We start from the raw sequence: 21,385 nt of genomic DNA on the forward strand, positions 1-21,385 counted from the left end.
ATAATTTTTCCTTTATAATGATTCATTATAGTAATATACAATACTGATATTTGTTGTTAAATACTTGTAATTTGAACAATGTAACAGTATAATTTGGTTACTTTTTCTTAATCTATGTTTCCTGCCTCAGCCTCCCAAACCGCTGGGATTACAGGCATGAGCTACTGCACCTGGTGGAAACCTCCCAGTTTTGTACATACACAATTTCTCAAGGGTCAAGTGCCTTCTTGTGCCCTTTACTACCTACTTTCCCTCACTGGAGTTCCCTATCTGGTATTGTATTTTGGGGACAGTTCTGTTTTTCTGATTTACAATTACAAATGTCAAGTTCTATATTGCTTCCTGGCATAACAAATTAGGAGAATTAGGAAGAACCTTATGGGTCATCAGCCCAATAAGAAAAATCATATGAAACATTTAAAACTGAAACAATAAACAATAAAAACATCAATATTTTAAAATAGAATGAATCCTAGGAATTTAAGTCTAGTTCAACATTTACAAACAACTCCTTAAGAAATACCACAGCCATCAAGAAACAGAAAAAGCATTTCATAAAAGTTAAGTATCATTTCATGAGAAAGTTCAAAACCAGCCTCATCAAAAGAGAGGCATTAAAAAACGTAATGAGACCCTGTCTCTAAATAAAATACAAAATAGGGCTGGGAATGTGGCTCAGTGGGAGTGCCCCTGAGTTTAATTCCCATCTCCTCCACCAAAAAAAAAAAAAAAATCAAAAACAGGAGGTTAAAAAGAACAAGGGATCATTAAAAAGAAAAGTATTACACTTTTTTTTTGAGAAAGAATGGATTCTTGCATATATAACAACTTCCCTGTGTAAAAGCAGGGAAATCATTTGAAATCATTCAAATACATCAGATATTTGAAAAGCTAAGTTGTATTAGTGACATAGAAATTCTGATTATTAAAGTAGTATAAAAAAACAATGGAATTTATTCCACATGAAAGAGAATAGTCTTCCTATACAGAGAGAAATACTACTCAGCATTCTGGAAGAAATTTGGTCTTATTTCAAAGATGTCCAAGTGAATTCCCAACTTCACTTCCATAAATTTGATTAATATGCAAATATTTTCTGAACTCTCTTGATCATTATATATATATGTATATATATACATATATATGTATTTTTTGCTTGAAGTCCAGAGCATTATTCTGTAGTAATGATAGATCCTCTTGTCTATACTATTATGTAAAACAGTTGCCTAACTCATTTATCATTTCCTGGCAATCTGTTGTAATTTTGTCTTTATTAACTTGAAATTGAGCTAACACCATCCACTTTGTTGCTGAATGGCCTCTTAAAGTCCACCACTTTCACCAATGCAAGATTTCTCTCTTTGAGGCTGTAAGGTTACTAATTTATCAGGCATCCCAAATACCTGCTGGTGAAACTGCTAACTTACTATATTGATCTTAAGTTTTAGTAAATAGTGTTCTGGGTTCAGGATTCTTTGAGTCATTATTTCCATTTTTCCTACATGTTACAGATATTTTTGAGGTTGAGTACACTGACATTGACCATTTCCAACATCCTGGATGAACTTATACTTTTACTAAAATTTACCCTCTTTGAAGGATTTAGGAAGTACTTCTTAATGAAAATTTCTTTATGGTATCTATACATTTTTTCAGAAATGCCACAAGTGATAAATGTCATGCATTATTATTTGTGGTAATAAATGTAGTTTTCTGTGCAGTCATTCAATAGCTTTCATTTAAATAATTAAAAAATAATTTGGAAAATGAAAACTTAATTGGGTGGCTGATTCAATTTAAAAGAAATCATCAAGAATCACCCTCTAAACTTTAAATTCAAGGAGTTCTACCTGGAACTAAAGACTTACCTGAAGTTCCCTTTTATTTTTATGACAATTATTCCATAATAAGCATTCAGAATTGCAATTCATTGACAATTTCCAGAGCTGGTTCTGGATCTTGCTGAAGCTGCTTATTCTTACAAGATTACAGTTGACATGAGAATTATGTATAAATATATTATTTTGAAGGGAGGATCATTAACTTCCTTCCTTCCTTCCTTCCTTCCTTTCCTTCCTTTTCCTTCCTTCCTTCCTTCCTTCCTTTCTTTCCTTCCTTTTCCTTCCTTCCTTCCTTCATTTCCTTCCTTTTCCTTCCTTCCTTCCTTTCCTTCCTTTTCCTTCCTTCCTTCCTTCCTTTCTTCCTTCCTTCCTTTCTTTGCTTGAAGTCTTCCAGAGAATACTTCTACATTAAAGATAGAGGTTCATGTGTGTAATATTAGGTAAAGCAGTTTAGAGAACTCATTTATCATTTCACAGAAATCTCTTGTGTTTTTGTCTTTATTAACTTAAAATTTAGCTAACACCATCCACTTTTGTTGTTGGAAAGAGTCTGAGAAACATGAGGGTTCCTGCACATCACTCCACCTGGGGAAGGCCAAAGCTTTTTCCCTGATCAACATTTTATTTAGTCCTGTGTTGGGAAGACATGGAAGGAATAATAATTCATTTCATTCCATCTTGGAATGAAATTGCCAGCAAATGAAGAGCAGGGAGTGGTGTTGAAGAGATAAACTGGGATGAGATGATAAAGAAACTTGCTTGTAAAGGAGTTTGGGGGAAACAGCATAGTGATGGCAACATCTTTGTCTTAATTTCTAAGAACAAAAATGCTGTTCAAATAAAGAAATAAATCACTTCTAACAATATAGTAATAATAGTACTATCAGAGGTAGCATGGGAATCCATTTCTTTCTTGCCTCAGATTCTTTCTTCCTGAGGAGGCTGAACTGTTGAAACACACCTATTTTCCCACTTCACTTGCCTTACTAGCATTTGTCAATTTTTGTCTTTTTGAGAGAGAAAAAAATCTAAGTATAATGAAATTATATCTCAATGTGGTTTTGATTTTGATTTTTTTGATGACTGAAAAAGTTGGTTTTTGAATTTCTTATTTTGAGGAGTGTCTGTCAATTTCCTTTCCCTATTTTTTTCCTTTTTTTTTTTTTTTTTTTTTTGCCGTGCAGGTTATTGAACCCAGGGCTTTGTGCATACAAGGCAAGCACTCTACCAACTGAGCTATAGCCCCAGCCCTCCTCATTTTTAAATTGTAGTATCATTGTTTTTTATTGACTTTTCTGAGACCCTTATGTATTCTGAATATTTACCCTTTCTCGAATTAATGGCTCACAAAACTTTTTCCCATTCTGTAAGTTGGGTTTTCACTGTTTCCCTTGCTGTGTAGATGTTCTTAGTTTGGTGTAATCTCATTTGTCAAATCTCATCTTTGTTTTTTGTACTTGGGGTGTTTTATCCAAATACTTGTTGAATATGTGATATCTTGAGGTGTTTCTTCTAAGATTCTTAAAGTCATTTCAGAGTCTCAGCCCTGCTATGATAAGGTCCTGCAAGCTGCTGCCCACCAGTGGTAAGCAAATTAAGTGCCCCTCTTTGGCACCTGCTCTCAATCCCAGCAGTAGCATGCACCCATGCACAGTGGTGCAGAACTGTGGCTCTCACTCCATCATACCCACTCTCAGTCCCCCGGTGATACAATCTCATATGCAGGAGGAGGTGGTGGTGGTAAGCATGGTGCTTGCTCTAAGTTCACACAATGGTGCAAAGCCACACACGAATACTTGTGGAGGTAGGTGGGTGATGGCCTCTCTGCAACACTCACTCTCTTTGCCAGTAATGGTGTGTGTCTGCACATGGCATGGGCACAGGTTACAGATGGGAGATGTGGCACCACCACTCTGAGTCCTGGTGGTTTCTTGGGCCTACACACAGCTCCCATGACAGACAGCCTGTTTTCAGTCTCAGCAATACTATGGTCTCTCACATAGCACAGGTGGGCAGTTGCAGGAACTGTGGTGCCCTCCCTGCAGCAATCACTCTGAACCACTCTCATGCTGTCCATGTGTGTTGGGGGAAGTAGCAGTGGGGAACTATGTAGGTGCCTGCTGTCAGTCTTGGCAGTGGCACCAACCCATTCAGGTGACCATATCATTGTTCTCAGTTGAGAAATGCCCTGCTATCTCAGTCGTGATAGCAGCACCTTCCATTCTTCTCTGTGCTGAAACACCTGTAATACAGAGCACTGCATGGGCTTGGGTGCTGGGGTCACATTTGCTCTGCTGGGTCAAGTTGGGTTGGTAATACTGCAGTCCTCATGCTAGTGTGGTAGAATGTGTATGGAGTCCTAGGAATAGGATACACAGAGGTTTCTGATCTCTAGGGGAGTATGAATTTGGACACTAACTCCCTTCTCAAAATGACACCAAACTGCAATAGTACAGAGTCTGGGGCTTGGCAGGGAGATAATAAGAGATATTATCTAAAGCAACACTATTGCACAGATTCAAAGTTTCTCCTCTAGTGGCCACAAACCTGTGACCACTGTGAAACTTTTCAGGAGCTAGGATTACTGGTGTTCCAGCTGATGGAATTTGCTAGGGCTCCTTTTCACTCTTGCACCTGCAAAGGGAAACCCCCCTATGTCTGGGGAGCCAGGGTTGTATTTGCCAGTATGGTGCATTCCCAGGTCTCTGAGCCTTAAAAGTGTCCAGTCTCTCTCTTGCAGAGTTCCAGTGTTCTATCATGGTCCCTCCCCTTACAATGCAGTTATGCCTCTGTTGCTTTGGTTTTTCCTTGTGAAGGAGGATGTGAATGTTGGACACCATTTTCAGCCATCTTGGAATTCTGTAGTTTTTCTAATTATGTATGTTTTTTTATATGTGTAAGCCTTAAAGAGGTCATTTTTATTTGTTTCTCAGCCATGATTTTTTGTTATGCACTTTCCAAGATATTCTGTTTTTTTCTTTGGCTTAAGGATAGTCATGTTAAGGTAGCAATGGCATTCCCTGAGTGTGGGAACAGCTTAGAAGTAGTGCTCAGAAATAGAAAAGATCTATTAATAAAACTCATCATACCTAAGATGAGTTTTGTGGGAAGATTGTACATTTCAAAGTATATTTTATGATTCTCAAACAAAAAAAAATTGTAATAGAGCTGGGGGTGTCCCTCAGTGGTAGAGCACTTTCTTAGTGTGTGTGAGGCCCTACGCTTAATCCTTAGCATCACACGCACACACAAATACTTGTCCTATAACTGAATCTGAACCTTGGGTTTAGTTTAAAAATTTCCAAACAGTTATAAATACAGGTTATCTAGAGCGCTGGCTTTGCTGAGTTCAGGCTGTTTTAAAAATTAGTCTTCACATTTATCAAAGAGAGGAGCATACTATATACAGGTGACAGTTTAATTTTCATTAGATTTAATGAAATTAACATATGAAATAACATCATTTTTAAATTTTCAATTTTAAAGTACATTTTGTATATGGTTTGATATGTTCTCTGGATACTTCCAATATAAAAGTCTGTTCAGCCTGATACTTTCTTCAGCAAAGTATTTTTTCAAATCACTACTCCTTCAGTGAGGCCCCTGAGACTTTGTTCAGGAGACAATGGTGGAGCAGCTGAGCTCTTAATTATAATCACTTAGTTTCATGAAAATGTGACATAATGGATGTTGAGGTGATTTTCATGAGAAATAAGAACAAATGGGTAGAAATTATAGGGTACTCAATGCCTGACTGGTGTTCTCTTGTTCATCATATTTATCAAACTGAAATCCTTTTGCAGTAACATATGTATAAACTAAATGGACTCAATTAATTTGCACATATTTTAGGAACTGTATTTATTAAGTAAAACAATGTCAAGACTCTCCAGTAGAGTTTTAAAGGCTGAACTTGGGAGATAACAGAATTTCTTTAATTAAAATTATTCCTGGAATTTGAACAGGATGTATATATGGCAAGCCTAATTTCCTTCCTATATATCCTCATGTGGATAAAGATTAATCTGGTCTGTTAAATAGTAAAATAATGAAATATCAATTGACTTTTTATTATGCCCATTTTATGCTCATTTTTGATGCCTATAAATAGCATCAGTTTAGAATAAAATTAAATTCGATACCATCAAGGGTAGTAAATACTAAAGTGATTGAAATAAGAGTGTGAGAAAAAAAAATCCTTAGGTTCTTGTTCTATTTCTCTTAGGAAATTTGTGTTACAACATTAGAAATATCTGCACATATGTCTGTTTTATCCAGTAAATTTTGAGCTCTCTGGGAAACGACTGAGCTTGGATTGTATTTTATATACAGACTGAGCACATTCTATAGATCATAGTAAGCGACTTATAAAATGAAAGTGGATAGAATAAACCTTCTAGGATGCTGGGTCAAGATAAATTGAGAAGCATAGTCTATAAATACTAACACAATTAAATTAATAAATAGTATTAAATTCAAAAAGTCACATAGAACAAAGAATGGCAAAAATGTTTCAGACAAGATGTCAGGGATCTGCAGTAAAAGAAAGATAGTGAAACAAAGCTGTGGCCACTGCCCCAGGGTTTGAACAGTATTTCTTCCTATAGGAGGTATGTTTTTAAGTGTGTTTGGAAGGTGCCTGGTCCTAGGTCACAGTGTCTTGCTAGCTTCTTCCAAGCTCCAAATAGAATTGTCTAGTGATATTAAACATATCCAGTCCTTTATATTAGAGGGAGTCATCTCAGCTTTCCTGATGTACAGGGATTGGTTAATTTAAATGTGTTTGGTAACATGTCAATAACTTTTTTACAAAATAGTTGAGAAACACTTGACTTTCACATGTATACTCTATAGGTAGATTAGAGTTTTATAAGGTAAAACTAAGAATACTTTTCTATTAATCATGTATTTTAAAGTATAGATTTAGTATCCAATGCTGTGGATGACAAAATCAGGAGGAATCCCATAGGAAATTTGAAACACAAAGTAGTAAGATGAAAATGACATGAATTTTACATTAAGATTACTAGCTTTGAAGCTTAGCTCTTCTAATTACTAGTTCTATGACCTTAAAGAGTGCTTTTACCTCCTCCTCCTTAGTGTTTTCCTATGTGTGATGATGATTTTATTGTCTGCTGCTCAGAACTAGGAATTAGGGCTTTTGTTTAAAGCTCAACAAATGTTAAGTACTATAGGAGAAAAAAACTCTTCTTTTCTTCCTCATTCATTCTGTAGGGCTGATCTGTGAAGGGGGAAATCCCTGATCTCTTTGGTCTTTAGTGATATGAAATATACAAGAGAAGAAGAGGAGAAGAGAAGAAGAGTATATGAGTTGCAGAATGGGGAACCTATCATAGAATTCAAATAAATATGGCATAAGAAATTCAGCTATTATGTATGACTTTAATGTAATAATAATAATAATAATAATAATAATAACAAAATAAAGACTTCATAGCAATCTACAGATAACATTTCAGAAAATGTTTTAGTGGCCTAAGTTGTAGTGTCTTTAGTTGTCATTTTAAAAGTATTGCTAAATTAGCTTCTCCAAAGACTAAGTGAAGCATATGTCATACAATTATTTAGTGAATATGATTTTCATTGTGCTATTCCTATAAGTGCCATTTCCTATATATTTTATTCGATCCTAGGTTATTTCACTGAATTTTAATTTTAATGCACTCTCAATTACCAGTTTCAGGTTTTGTCCTTTTCTTCCACTATTAAGCCTGTGTCTGATACATTTCCTGGAAGTGCATCATCTAGGCCCATGAACTGATATTGCTGGCTGAGGATGTGATTGTTAATAGCAGTGTGGTAAGTTCCCATTACATGTCTTCAAGTTCTCTGACTCATTTCTGGAAGTGTCTAGTACACTAAGCACATCAATAGCATTCTTCATTTCTTTATATTGCTTTTGATTTCTAGAGTTTCCTCTGCAGTCTCTCATGGAGCTTCTATCTCTCTGCTTATTATTGCCTTACTTTCCTTGAATATCTGTTCCTAGTCTTTCCATTACACTTTAACATCTAAATAATTGTCCCTTTAGAGTCCCTGATTAAGAATTCTAACATCTGGTATCATATCACAGTTTGGTCCTGATGCTTGCTTTGTTTCTTTAGATTGTGCTTTTCTTGCCTTTAGCATATTTTTAAATTTTGTAAAACCCAGGCATGATATATCAGGTGACAAAAACTTAGGTAAAGAGATCTTTAGTTTAAGGAGTTTTGTTATCTTTCTACAATTAGGCTGTTTAATGTTTGCTATAGCTGTAGATGCAAGAAACTTCACATTCCTCTGAATTCTTGTTTTTATTTCTCCTGCTACATTTGGGTTTCTGTAGAGACTCCTTTTGTAGGATCTGAACCTTAGCCATGATCACTGTCACTTCCTAGGAGATCCATTGTGGTGGTAAGGTGTGGGTTAGGGAAAGTGTTCTTTAATCCTTTGGCTAAGTCTCAGTATTAGTGGGTCTTTGTTACTGGCTATGACTTTCAGAAATGTTTTTCAGTTTCTTCTCTACTCCTTAGATCTAAGTCAGGAAGGGCAAAGAGGGCTGAGATCGATAACTAAAATTCCTTCATGTGAGATAAGGATTTGTAAAGTTTTCTTTCTGAGAATTAGGCTTTGTTATGGTGAATGTGCTATGGGATATATTTTAAAATTATTATTTTTATTTCTCAAACTTGCCATAAACATGTAGAGTCCCCTATTCCCTTATCTTTATAAGGTAGGATTCCTAGAGATTAAAAACCCACAACAGTGTGGAAATTACTCCAGCCCTGGACCTCTTAGGAATTTTCACTTTTAAGCTAGTCTATACCTAGCCTCCAGCATTCGTCAACTTTACTATCTAAGTATTCCTACAGTTGTGTGACTCAGTGGCTTCTATTCCTCTTAAACTGATCTTGACTCAGATTCTCTCTATTTGGCTGTAAATCTCTGTATTTCCCAATCTGTCCAGATTCTGAAGTTTGCCTTGTTATTTCTGTTCTCTGATAGGTTTAAGAAAATTTGTTGATTTCATTTTTTTTCCAAATTTTTAAAAATATAATGATGGAAGTAGCAACTTCTGAACTCTTACATGTTAGAACTGAAAGTCCCTTGATAGTCACCTAAACTCAAGCACATTAGGTCAATGAAGTTGGGTCAGGTACTACAAAGCTTGAGTCAACTCAGATGAGTTGGTTACAACGAATGAAAGATAAAATGGATCTGTCCATTCACCTCCCTGTGTAGGGCTGGGCACGGTATTCATAAAGGATGGGGATTTATTAACATTCCCAAGGAAAAGACAGAGTAGCAGAATAGCTCCTTTGTGTTTCTGAAGCACTTTCACTTTATCTATACTGTGATTCATATTGTTACAATTGGTTCATTATGTGTAAGCTCCATGAAAAACTTCCAACTTACATGAGTCAGACTATTGTTAATAGACAATACAGTTGATTAACAATAGTGTGGAAACAAATATACTTTGTATGTTCTTGAAAGAGAGAGAGTAATCAAAATTTTTAAATTTTCAGTTTTCAATTTCATATTGCTATTTAATATTAGTCCCATAGCAATCTGGGACCCATCCTCCAATCCCTTTTACAAAGGTTCTTTTACAAAGAGTTTTTTAAAATGCCAACTTAAATTTCTCCCCTAAATTGTACCACTTATCAAACAATAAGCCAATTTCACTGTGTGCACATTTCTATTTTCACTAGATAGGAAGCATTTTGAGATAGAAAGCATTTTAAGAGCAGGGTGATGTTATGTAACTTGTATTGTTGACATCTGGCATAATATCTGACACAATGTAAGTGAATTAATGAATTAATGATTGGTGGTCATTAACATGTGAACTGAATTGGAACTTCGGTACTCTATATCACACCAAAAGAGGCTCACTTTATCATTAAAGCACCTGATGCAAACTGAGAAACTTTCTCCTTTAAGGATGAATTCATTGCTTACTATTCATAGCACACATAATGAAACAGCAACAGAGAAAATTATGGAAGTATGTTTTATGACGTCGGAATGTGAACCATTTCCCCCTGTATTAGCCATAACTTTAAGTTCTATTTCTGCTATTTGACATCTGTTTTTAACCTCTCCATAAGTCTGCTGAATCATAGGGCCAGACTAATGCTCAAAATTCTTTACAGGCTTTCTGCAAATTAGCTTCTGCAGGGAAGTAAAAGTCATGCTGCAATTTCCCCAACCATTCATCATCATCCCTGACCTGCCTGTTTCTCCTTATAACCCAATGGGGAATATTCCCTCCTAGTTCTTTCTCTCTACTCTAATAATAAAGGCATAATTACAGTTCCTTTGCCTACTTTCCAGATCTGCAGGAGACAGGCTTTCCATTGCTCCATGTGGCACTTGCTGTACCTCTAGTTTCCAGGGAAACTGATCATTACGAACCTTCCTTCAATGTCATCAGCTTCTTTGTGTTGTTCTTTAGTTACCTTCATAAATTATAATCTGGACAAAATCTTCCCCCTCATCAGCAGTATATGTTAGAGAGCAATCTCACTATCCTTAGCACTGATAATCCTTTGTTATCTGCTATTGTTCCCTCAGGGACATTCAGAGCTGCAAGTGTTATACCGAGCTTCAGGTGAAGAGCGCATTTCGTCAACTACTCCTTCTTCCCTGCAACCATCCCAAGTCTTGGGCCATGTATAACTGAGCTGCAACTCTACCTTAATAAACTTGTATTATGCAGAGAGACTTACATTAAAATATTAGCATTTACTACATACTGAAAAGTTCAATTTTCCGTGTATTGTCAATGTAATTCATTCACTCATTTTTCTACTAATATTCAAAGACTGATTTTGTTCTGTCACTTGTTGCTGAGGTTAAAACATGGCAAAATAAAATCCTTGCCCTTGAGTCAGAACTTTAACTGTGGTAGATAAACAAGCCTAAAGCAATACAAGTACTAAAACATAGATGTGTACAGACTTATATGTGAGCATACTAGAGGTAATATTGACTGGAGGTTTTTAACAGTGTTTCACAGAATATTTTAAATGGATTATTGTGACTAAAACTTTATTTTAAAAAGGAGAAATGAATAAAGGTATTATTTAAAAAAATAAAAAAAGAAAGACATTTTAATTGGGGACTATCACGTGAAAGGTCACACATATGAAATAGCATGGGGCTTAGAGTTTAGAGTTCATGATGCAATGGTTAGTAGTCATGGTGATGAGAGAATAGAAAGTCTGGGCTCATATTGTTAAGAAACTTATAACCCACATAGAAATTTGGGCTTTTATTGTGGTGGCAGCTATTAAAGTGATTATGCAGGTAAACTTGATTAGTGTTAGGGTGGCAACATTTTCTTTTTGGCAGAAGTGGCCTACATATTACTATAAAGGTAGTAGAGTTAAGATCTTGATTCAAAACCAACACTATTATTTTTATTACAACTTCTTATTATGAATATGATAAAAATTTAATAAATTTTATATATTTAATGTATATTTATATATTTAATAAATAATGTATATATTTATTAAATAACAAATTTGTATAAGTATACCAATTTATATATTTAATATATTTATATATTATTTAATAAATAACAAATTTGAATACAGTTGCCATAATAAATTTTAATACATATAAAAATTTTTATAGATTTACTAGTATTATTTTACTAAGAAAGTATAATAATACATTTTAAATATTTACTATATACTAAGTTCCAAGCATTTAATTTTAACTTAGTTTTTATTACTATAGGCTATGGAATAGGCAACGTTCTATTCAGAATCTCTCTCATTGCTTTTAAGTAAATAATGGCACTCTTTGAAAAAGCCACTGTGTTTGCTTTTTGAGTTAGACCTTGTTTAGTGACAAGACACCTTAGCTAGAATAAAGAGGTGGCAAGGGAAGAAAAACGGCATTTGGACAGAATAAAAATCTTGAAGAAATCACATGAATCCCTTGGTAAGTCCTTTCATAAACCAAAACCATGATAGCATCAGCTTTCAGAGCAACAATGAAAAACTTCAGTATCCACTTAGCAGATTGGATGACTCATTTGAGACCCTGCCAGGGGTAGCAGGGCTTTTGCAATGGGCAACCTTTTGTTTCTATTGATTTCTCTAGTGGATGTCCAAAGTGTCATTATAGTTTTATTTTCCAAAGTTTCAATGGATATGAGGAAGACATAAGAGATTTGAATGTGTTTAGGAAACAGGAAACAATATGAAACCACTCATTACATTCAATAAATATGAGATTCTTTGGGTTTCCATTTCACTGATTTTTATTAAAATCCTTTGAAAACTTGTAATGAGAAATCATTTCAAAGTAGAAATCACTTTGAATGGAGTTATTGATTAAGGCTTAGGCTACTACTAAAGTCTTGTTGCAAGCAGGCTGGTATGTATAATGGTCCCCAGGATTGAGTTTTCTTTACCAATTTAGGAACTAACCACTTCAGCAAAGCTTGAACTCTAAAGAACCAGAATTTGTTTTGATCATATATTACATTACTGTTAAACTCCAAGGCAATGAAAATGATTCATTCTGCCTTCCTGGAATATTTAATCGAAGAAGAATTGTGAGTGTTGGCTCAATGCTCATCTGTTTGGTGCTGCATTCTTAGATCTATGCATTTAAAAGTGATCCTTAGTGCACTCAGAGCACAGATACTGCTCAATACATATAAAAGTTCTGTATCCTAGAGAAAAGATGAATGATACCTCTAAGCCCTCCTGGTATCTCTCCAGTTTTCTCCTGTTTTTCTGGAACTAAAGGTCAATGAATTGGGCCAAGCTAATTCTAGCCTTTCAACATTTTCCTTTTGGTAGTTTGAAATCAAGTTCACCTGCCTGAATGTTCAAAAATGCTCTGATTATCATTATCTCCCAAAGGAAGTAAAAGTCATTTTGGAATTCTGAGGATTTTGCATCATTCACCTGTCATGTTTCTATTGGCAGAAATAGTGGACAAGGCTTTGAAGTACTGCCTTGTTAGAACTTCAGGGATATCACCCTGAATGATTAAGATAACTCAGTTTGGCATAATTGTCCTTAACATATAAATTTATAGCCAGACTAAAAAGGTGCACTGTAAATAATCCATGATACTAAGACAGTGGGGAAAAGAAGATTAGAGAAAAAAAAGGAAGAAGCAAAGAGACAGAAGAAAAGTTTGGAATTGATTTACGGGAGGCATGGATTTTACTCAACAGATGAGAGGCCCGACATCAGACCAGAAATAAATTATTTTTCATGGAGAAATTGCACTGGGGATTTTCCATTGAGAAAAAGTGGTGAACAATATAAAGGATAAAAGATTGGAGGCATAATCTAAAAGAAATAAAGTCCATTGGAAAATAGTTGTAGTGTTCACAATTGCTACTCATAGATACACAGTGTTTAGAAAAGAAATGAGAATATTATAAAGAGAACATTTTGCTATTTTATTTTTTAGTTAAACAGACTTCACATAAAAGCAACTATAAAACACTTCTCTGTTGAAACTTGTATCAAAAAATCAAGAGAGTATAAATGACAATATGAAGCTGGACACTTGTTTATTCAAGGATGGATGACAATTTTTGAATTATACCTGTCCCTTGGTGAAGGAAAAACCCCTACTTTCCAGTACATGTTATATAACTACCAGCTCCTGTTTGGTAAAGAATCATAATTAACTTTGCATTTAACTAAGAATTAAATTTGGAATTTATGGGTGGTGATTTAGTGGAGGTCACAGCAGAAAACAGATGGAGTGCTAAAAGGGACTCACCTGAAAATAATTTAATAAAAGTTGGTGGTATGGTGAGCCCAGGTATAGAGAATGAGCAGGAAATTGTGAGGCAGGCAGATCCTATAGTCCCCAGGCAGGGAGAAGTGAGAGCTGCTGCAGCCACTACTAGGATTAGAAGCAGGATGTGACAGGTTAGTAACACCAACTCTTCCTTCTCCCCTTTGGATCTCCTAGAAACCCCTATTCATTAAACTCAACAGGAAGTCAAGGGGCTAAGGGGCTTCAGTAAGTTAGTCTCTAGAGGTTTCAGACCCTGAAATAGGGAATGTGTCCAAAGGATTCATTTGGTATGTAAGAAAATCAATTAAATTGGGGAAATAAGTTACTTGACACATTTGTAGAGACTCATATTTTTAGTTGGGGATGAGAAAAATAGATAAGTGGGGTGGGATAGAGATTTAGAAGTAATCAAGTATTTGCCATTACATTCAGCCTTAGACCTGGGGTACTTTTCCTTTGTTATTTCTACATAAATGTATTGTATGAGTCTTTCTACTCCAATAACTTACATTTACATTATTTTTAATAAGTACGTTCTTATGTTTATTTATTAAAGCATGATCTCTGGAAAATTATATTAGATAACACATGGTTATATTGGATCCAGTTATTAAAAGCATCTGAAGGCAATGCATTTCTTTTTTTAATTATTTTTAGCTGGAAAGCATTTTATGTATTGTTTGCATGCGTGTGTGTACATATATTTTATATATTTGTTATTCAACTTGATGTTTTGAAATATGCATATATTGTAGAATAGTTAAATCAAGCTAATTAATATGCAGACATTTATTTTTGGTGAGAATACTTAAAATCTACTTTCTTAGCAATTTTCAAGAATATAAACAATGTTATTGACTATAGTTACCATGTTTGTATCCAGTGCACATCTCCCTGAGCCACACTCCCAGCTGGGGGCTCTGGTAACTGTCACTCTCTCTAAGTTTGACATTTTTAGATTCTCAAGAGGGATCATGAGGTATTTTCTATGCCTGGCTTATTTAACTTAACATCATGTCCTTCAGATTCATCCATGTCATGACAATTAACAGAATTTTACTATTTTTAAAGGCTGAATAGCATTCTGTTATATATATAAAACCATTCTTCCACTTATGGGTACTGAGGTGGATTTGTTATTTGGGCTACAGTATAATAATACTGCAATAAACAGGGGAAAGCAGTTATTCAACATATTGAATTTATTTCCTTGGGATGCACACCCAGTACTGTAATGTTTATATCATATGGAAATTTTATTTTTAATTTTTGAGGAACAACCGTACAGTTGTCCATACTGATGTACTAATTTACATTCCCCCAATACCAGGCAAGAGTTGTCTTTTGTCCACATTCTCAATAACACTTATTTGTTTTAATAATAAGTATTCAAAATGGCATATGGTAATATTTCATTTTAATTTTAATTTGCATTTCCCTGATAATTAGTGATTTGCTTAATAGCATATTTTCTGTATACCTGTTGGACATTTATATGTACTAAGGTCCTTTCCTTATATTTAAATCAAGTTGTTTTCTTGCTATTGTTTGAGTTCCGTACATATTTTGAATGTTAACCCTCTATTAGATGTACAGTTTGCAAATAGGTCCTCCCATCCATTTTGTTGTCTCTTGGTTGATTCTTTCCATGGCTATACAGAAGCATTTTTAATATAACCTAATCCCATTTTGTTCATTTTTGGTTTTGTTACTTATGCTTTGAGGTAATGTCTAAAAAAATATAGACCAATGTCTTTGCTTTTTAATTTTGAGTTCTTGGAATTTTATTAGTGGTCATTTTTGAAACTTTTTTTGAAGTTCCTTTAAAGGACATTGACATTTATTTTTGCTAGGTTCCCATGCCTACAACATCCCTTCAAATGAACATAACTTAAGGATTTGACTTATTTCATTTTTGGGGGGGCAGAATCAAGCAATACAACTATTCTAAACTAATTTGTGTTGAAGTCTGTGATTGAGATCTACAGGTTTGCATAAAGAGTATGGACAATGTGAGGTCGAAAATAGGCATGGGATCTGACGCTAAAGGATGACACCACGGCTTCTCCTCAATGCTTCAAAATTTAATTAGAATTTATTTGGAGTCTCTTTTTTAATGTCAGCTATTTATACTTTACTTTTATTCTTCTCTGAACTTATCAACTTTATAGTTTTCCTATTAGGTCTTATTGAACCCAGGTTTTATATTTGGTGTCTGATGTTTCAAGTTGTCATTAAAAACAAAGCTCCTGTTTTTAAAAACTCCATAGATTACATACTAATTGCTTGCACTTTTAGTTGTTTTCAAAAGGGAGATTATTTGAGGCATCTAAACTTCAGCTTAGAATGTAATTGCCTGAAGTTTTTATTAGAGACTTTTGAAGAAGTTCATTCTAAACCTATAAGAATGCGTTTCTACATGGTAAAAATGTTTTAAATCAGACTTCTATTTTCTTCGATTAATTTGGTAATCTACTCTGATAGCACTAATAGAGATATTTAAATAAGAATGTCAATAAGAATTGTTTAAAAATAATTTTTGTTTTAAATTCTAAATAATTTGAGTCTATGGTTTAGCATTCTTGGAATAGGCATGACATCAACTATTAATGTTATTTGAGTATTTTAATCCCTTTTTCAAATTCTGGTGTTCAATATGTCTTCTGAATGTGAATAATGACACTAGTTTGAAGAACAATTTAAAAAGCAATCTTTAAGATTTCATAAAATACTAGGCACAGGGTTTTCACTCCTAAGGTTAACATGATAGCCTGCAAGGAAAGAGTTCTGGACATGAAATCTTAATGATGTCTACCTGATGCTGGGGAGAGCAATGGAGAATGATTGATCAATGAGCACTAAATTGCAGTTATAAAAAAGCAAGAATTTCTGGTGTTCAATTGCACTGTAGGGTTAGTATAGATAAAAATGTATTGAATATGTCTAAAAACTAGAAGAAAGGATTTTGAAGGTTTTTGTCACTAAAAAACAACAAATGTTTGAGGATATAGACATGTTTACCCTGATTTAAACAAAAGGCAACATATATAGGTATTAATGTTTCACATTGTATCCCATTAATAGAATATGTATGCTTTTATGTATTAATTAAACATAAGTTCTATAAAAATAAAAGAAATTCTTTAACTTAAATGAAAGATAAAGGTTACTTGACATATTATTGACTTTAGTTCTCTTTAGAATTAATTTTTCAGTCCAAGGGCTCTTTAAGAATTCGAGATAATTATGAAATAGTAAATGGCAGATACATTGAGTTAGTTTTTGTCACTGAGTAAAATACCTGAAAAAAACAACTTAGAGGAGAAAAAACTTTTTATGGATTCATGGTTTCAAAGTTCTCAATCCATGGTTGGCAGACTCCATTGCTCAGGCTCCAAGGTAAGGCAGAACTCATGGTGGAAGGGTGAGGTAGAGGAAAGCTGCTCAACTCTTGTGCTCCAGGAATCAGAGAGAAGGCAAGGAATCAAGGACAAAATGTAATCCCCAGGGACATAACCCTAGTGATGGGCTTCCTCCAGCCAAGTTCCACTCTCTGCTATTACCACCCAGTGCAATAGCTACCTGATGCTGGGGAGAGCAATGGAGAATGATTCTTCCAAATTATTAATCCATCAAGTGGACCCATCCATGAAGTTATAGCTCCCATAATATAATCATTTCACCTTAGAAAATTCCTGCATTAATACAAGTTATTTGGGGGGACAGCTCATATTCCAAACCATAACATATATAATGGCAAATATTAATTTTAGAGTAAAATGATTAGCTCTGTCATTTTTTAAATCATATCAATAATTAACTTGTAGATCTAATGAAGTCAATAAGCATTTGGCCAATAGTTCTACATTCAGACAGCAAAAGTATACCTCTTTTCATTCATTTTATCATCAGAGTAAATTAATACCTTTAGATTCAAGTTTAGATTTATCAAGCTAATTTTTTGAACTTTCTTATTTTATAGCCATAACAATTTTATAAATAACAACCAAATGATTCACTGATTTAATCTTGAGGTTTTAATTGTACTAACTGGAGACTTAATGACAATCATATAAGAAGTAGATTTAAAGTATACTAAGTTTAAATTTAAATATAATTTAAACTGGGCATGGTGGCTCATCCAGCTACTTGAGAAGCTGAGGTAAGAGAATTGCGAGTTTGAGCCTGGCCTGGGAAACTTGGTAAGACTATTTCAAAATAAAATTTAAAAAGGACTGCAAACTAAGTGGTAGAGCACTTGCCTACCACACATAATGCCCTGGTTGCAATCCCTGGTACCTTTAAATACATATATACATACGTATATACCTACAATTTATCTGAATTTCAAATATAACTGGGAGTCCTCGGGTTTTTCCAGCAGCCTTATATCTATCATCGTTTAAATGTGTCCCCCACCCCCCTTCTCTCTCTCTCTCCAAATTATCTCTAGTGGCACAGGCCTTTTCCCCTTAAGAAGATTGTTATTTCAGATCTATAACTCTCCTCCCATGTTAACAGTAGATGAGAGAGAGTTAGGGGTTGGAGGTACGACTAGACAGCCTCCCTCCCAAATAATCAATTATACCACTCTCCCACCTTATCATAAATGAATGCACAATTAAAATATTGCTTTAATCAATTAATCTTGAAGATATTTATTGAGTGCTTTCTGTAATCCCAATAGTGTTAAGACCCTGAGGACACAGTATTAACAAATACAGATAACCTTCTGCCTCATGAAAAATATACTCTAGCAGGGCCACAAATACACAGAGACATATATGTGTGTGAACAGTGTGAAACTGGTTATATACTATAGAGAAATATATATATGTAAATAAACTGGGTATTTGTCTAGAATGATCATGGGAGCCTCACAGAGAAGATCATATTTGATCAGAGGCATTTGGGACTGGAGATAGCAAGACAGGACATATATATGCAAGTATATACATATACATACTCCAGCAGATGCTAGAGTAGCAGAGAGGCCCTGGGAGGCTGCCTGGGTGTCTGAGGAACAATGAGTGAGTGAGGGGAGGGCTGTACAGATGGGTAGACAGGTGTTGGGCAGCTGGACACATGGTACCCTGTACACTATTTTCATAATCTAGGATTTTTTTAATGATGTAGGGAGCCTGGAGATTTCTGATGAAAGCCAAGATCTGATTTACATTTTAAAAAGAACAACTCTGATGGCCTTGTGGGTAGATTTTCAGGAGGGAAAAGAATCCAGTTAGCAGGCAGAGATGTTGATATGGGAACATGGTGTGAGTAGGTTGGGGAATGCTGCAAATCAAATGTATTTTAAAACTAATGACATAGGGTTTCCTAGGTACTAGATGTATCATTATGAAAAGATTTAGGGATAAGGGTTGCATGTAAGTACAAGGACAAATTTGCTTTATGAATGACATTTGAGGTAATCCTAATTTTGTTTTACGAACTGACTCTGAATTTTTTACTTTAAAAAGAAAATACATTCAGAGTCCTCTAAAATGACAATACTTTTCAGAGATTTGGAGCAATTTTCTTCCAAAATTCTTTCAAAGGAACTGACTAACTTTCTTTCAGAGTTTATTGGATTATTCTCAATGTAGAAATTTTTCAGTGTAAAGGGCTTACTTTCTGCTTAAAGTTCCCTTTCCTTAAACTTATGATCAAGCAGAAAGCTAAAGCAAAAAAATAAAAAATAATAAGCCCAAACCAATCAACCAACAACAACAAATCCTGCTATATTTTATTACTGTAAGTTCACAAAAATTCTCATACTCGGTTTTCTTGGTTCTTTGACTTGCCTCCTTTATCACTTGACCTTTTCAAGTGACTATTTTTTATGATTTAGACTATATTCCTTCAATCGTTTTAGAGTCTCTTTGATAGTGAAGTTGCCTCTTTGTGGATAAACTATTTTTGTCACTTTTGATCAAGACACAATAAAATTATTAAATGTGATGTTTCTGAATACAAGTGTTTTTGTATTGTTTGAAAAAATTTTACTGAGTACTTTGAAGGGGTTAACAAAGACACTGACTTGACGATGTGAGGAATAATTTAGCATGAAGTATAAATACAAGAAAAGGAAAAAGATAGCACAAGGATATTGGTGATGAGCCATCAGTAATACTAATGGTTAAATTTTTTTTAGAAAGCATTTGGTATATATCATTCTCTGTTCCAGTTTGATCCCCAGCAACTCTCCAAGGTAAAGGCATTAATGTCTCTATTTGACATATGAAAGAACTGAAGGATAGGAATGTCCCATAGTTATGAGTTTGCAGGGCAGAATGCAAACCTGGGCACTGTTGCTATTGAGTCTATGTTCTTAATTGCATTTCTGCCTTTGAATGATGTTAGAAGTAGGTACTACAGCTTATCAAAGAGTTGAGAGTCACAGCACATCCTGGAATGTTTATTCCTGTCTGTGTGTTGGAGACGTGATTTGAGATATCAGTGAGATGATTCTAAATGATTCCTTTCTTGAAAACTGAAGTCTTAGGCAGATTCTGACAATAAAACAGTTTTAATGACATTATAAAGGTTTTAAATTTCATAATTCTATGAGTTTTCTCTTCGGAAGAGGAGAAAAGTTTTTCCTTTGTCATTCACATGCTAGAGACTTCAGACTTCAGGTGTTTTCTTTTTTTTTTTTTTCTTTACTGCTTACTGAAATATCTCATGCATCTGTGCAAACACATTATACCCTGAGAATATTAAATATTCTTCAGCATGCACAATGTAGTGAATTTTATTCCTTCTATTTTTTAGCCAAACACAAATAAAGTATAGCAAGATATAAAGAGTCGCCCATCATAGACCATGTTGAATACATAATAAGTCTCTCTGGGTATCACTGCACAATGTACTAGACATCAATTGTACATTACATATATTTTCTCTTAATTATTCCTTAGAGAGGTACAATGCAAATTAGGAGAATATCAGTTTGCAATCCTAAAGATCTTGGTTGAGGATAGTAAACTGATAATCCCTCATATGCTGACTTCTAGCAAACATAAAAAAAGTAGCTTTCAATTTTCCCAATTTACTTTATTTTTGCACTGCAGTAAGAAAAAGACTTGAGTTAACGATTATGCTTTACAATACAGTTGGTCTCAAGCAACATCAATAGCATTTTTGTGGTCAAAAATTGTTACAATAGCTTTATTTCTATTTGCTGCAACTTTTCTGCCAAGATCTCATCCTGTGCAATTGATAATATTTTAATTTCCTTTGTCATATGTTAGCAGGGAAAAAGTTTTGGATGGGAGTAAAAATCAGTTTTAAAGTATCACCAAATTTATAAACCATCTCTATCTATAGCCATAGTTTCTTTCTTTCTTTTTATTCTATGGGAGGAAGCAACATTTTTACCAAGGCCAACTCCTATTCCTCTATTCTAGGGACAAAACCAGAGTGTATCTTCAATAAATTTCAGGAACAAGTGTGTGGATGATGAATGCCTCCTTTCTTGCCCTTGTAATAGGAGGCTCATTTGAGACACTGTTTTAATTTGTTCAATGATTCAAATATCAAGAACTAAAAAACTGATGTGAAAGATTCCCACAATCAAAGTCAAGTGGAAGATGCCTGAAGGACAACAGGCCTTTAAAAAGTGTCCATTTAGAGATGGACCTCTGAGAGGCAGTGACTGACATAGGTGCCGTTAAAGTTCACTGGGAGAGAAAGAATGCTTTCACATTTTGCAAGTTAAAATACATAAAAAATGGAATGGAGGAAGTTTCTAA

The 21,385-nt window shown here is 34.5% G+C and overlaps 1 pseudogene; it reads right to left on the reverse strand.

Moving 5' to 3' along the window:
• Positions 1-4,008, reverse strand: part of LOC101971084 (heat shock protein HSP 90-beta pseudogene) — a 32,708-nt pseudogene extending 28,700 nt beyond the window's left edge.
• Positions 4,009-21,385: the final 17,377 nt, after the last annotated feature.

This window comes from Ictidomys tridecemlineatus, chromosome 8 (genome assembly GCF_052094955.1).
Source record: "Ictidomys tridecemlineatus isolate mIctTri1 chromosome 8, mIctTri1.hap1, whole genome shotgun sequence".
NCBI lineage: Eukaryota > Metazoa > Chordata > Mammalia > Rodentia > Sciuridae > Ictidomys > Ictidomys tridecemlineatus.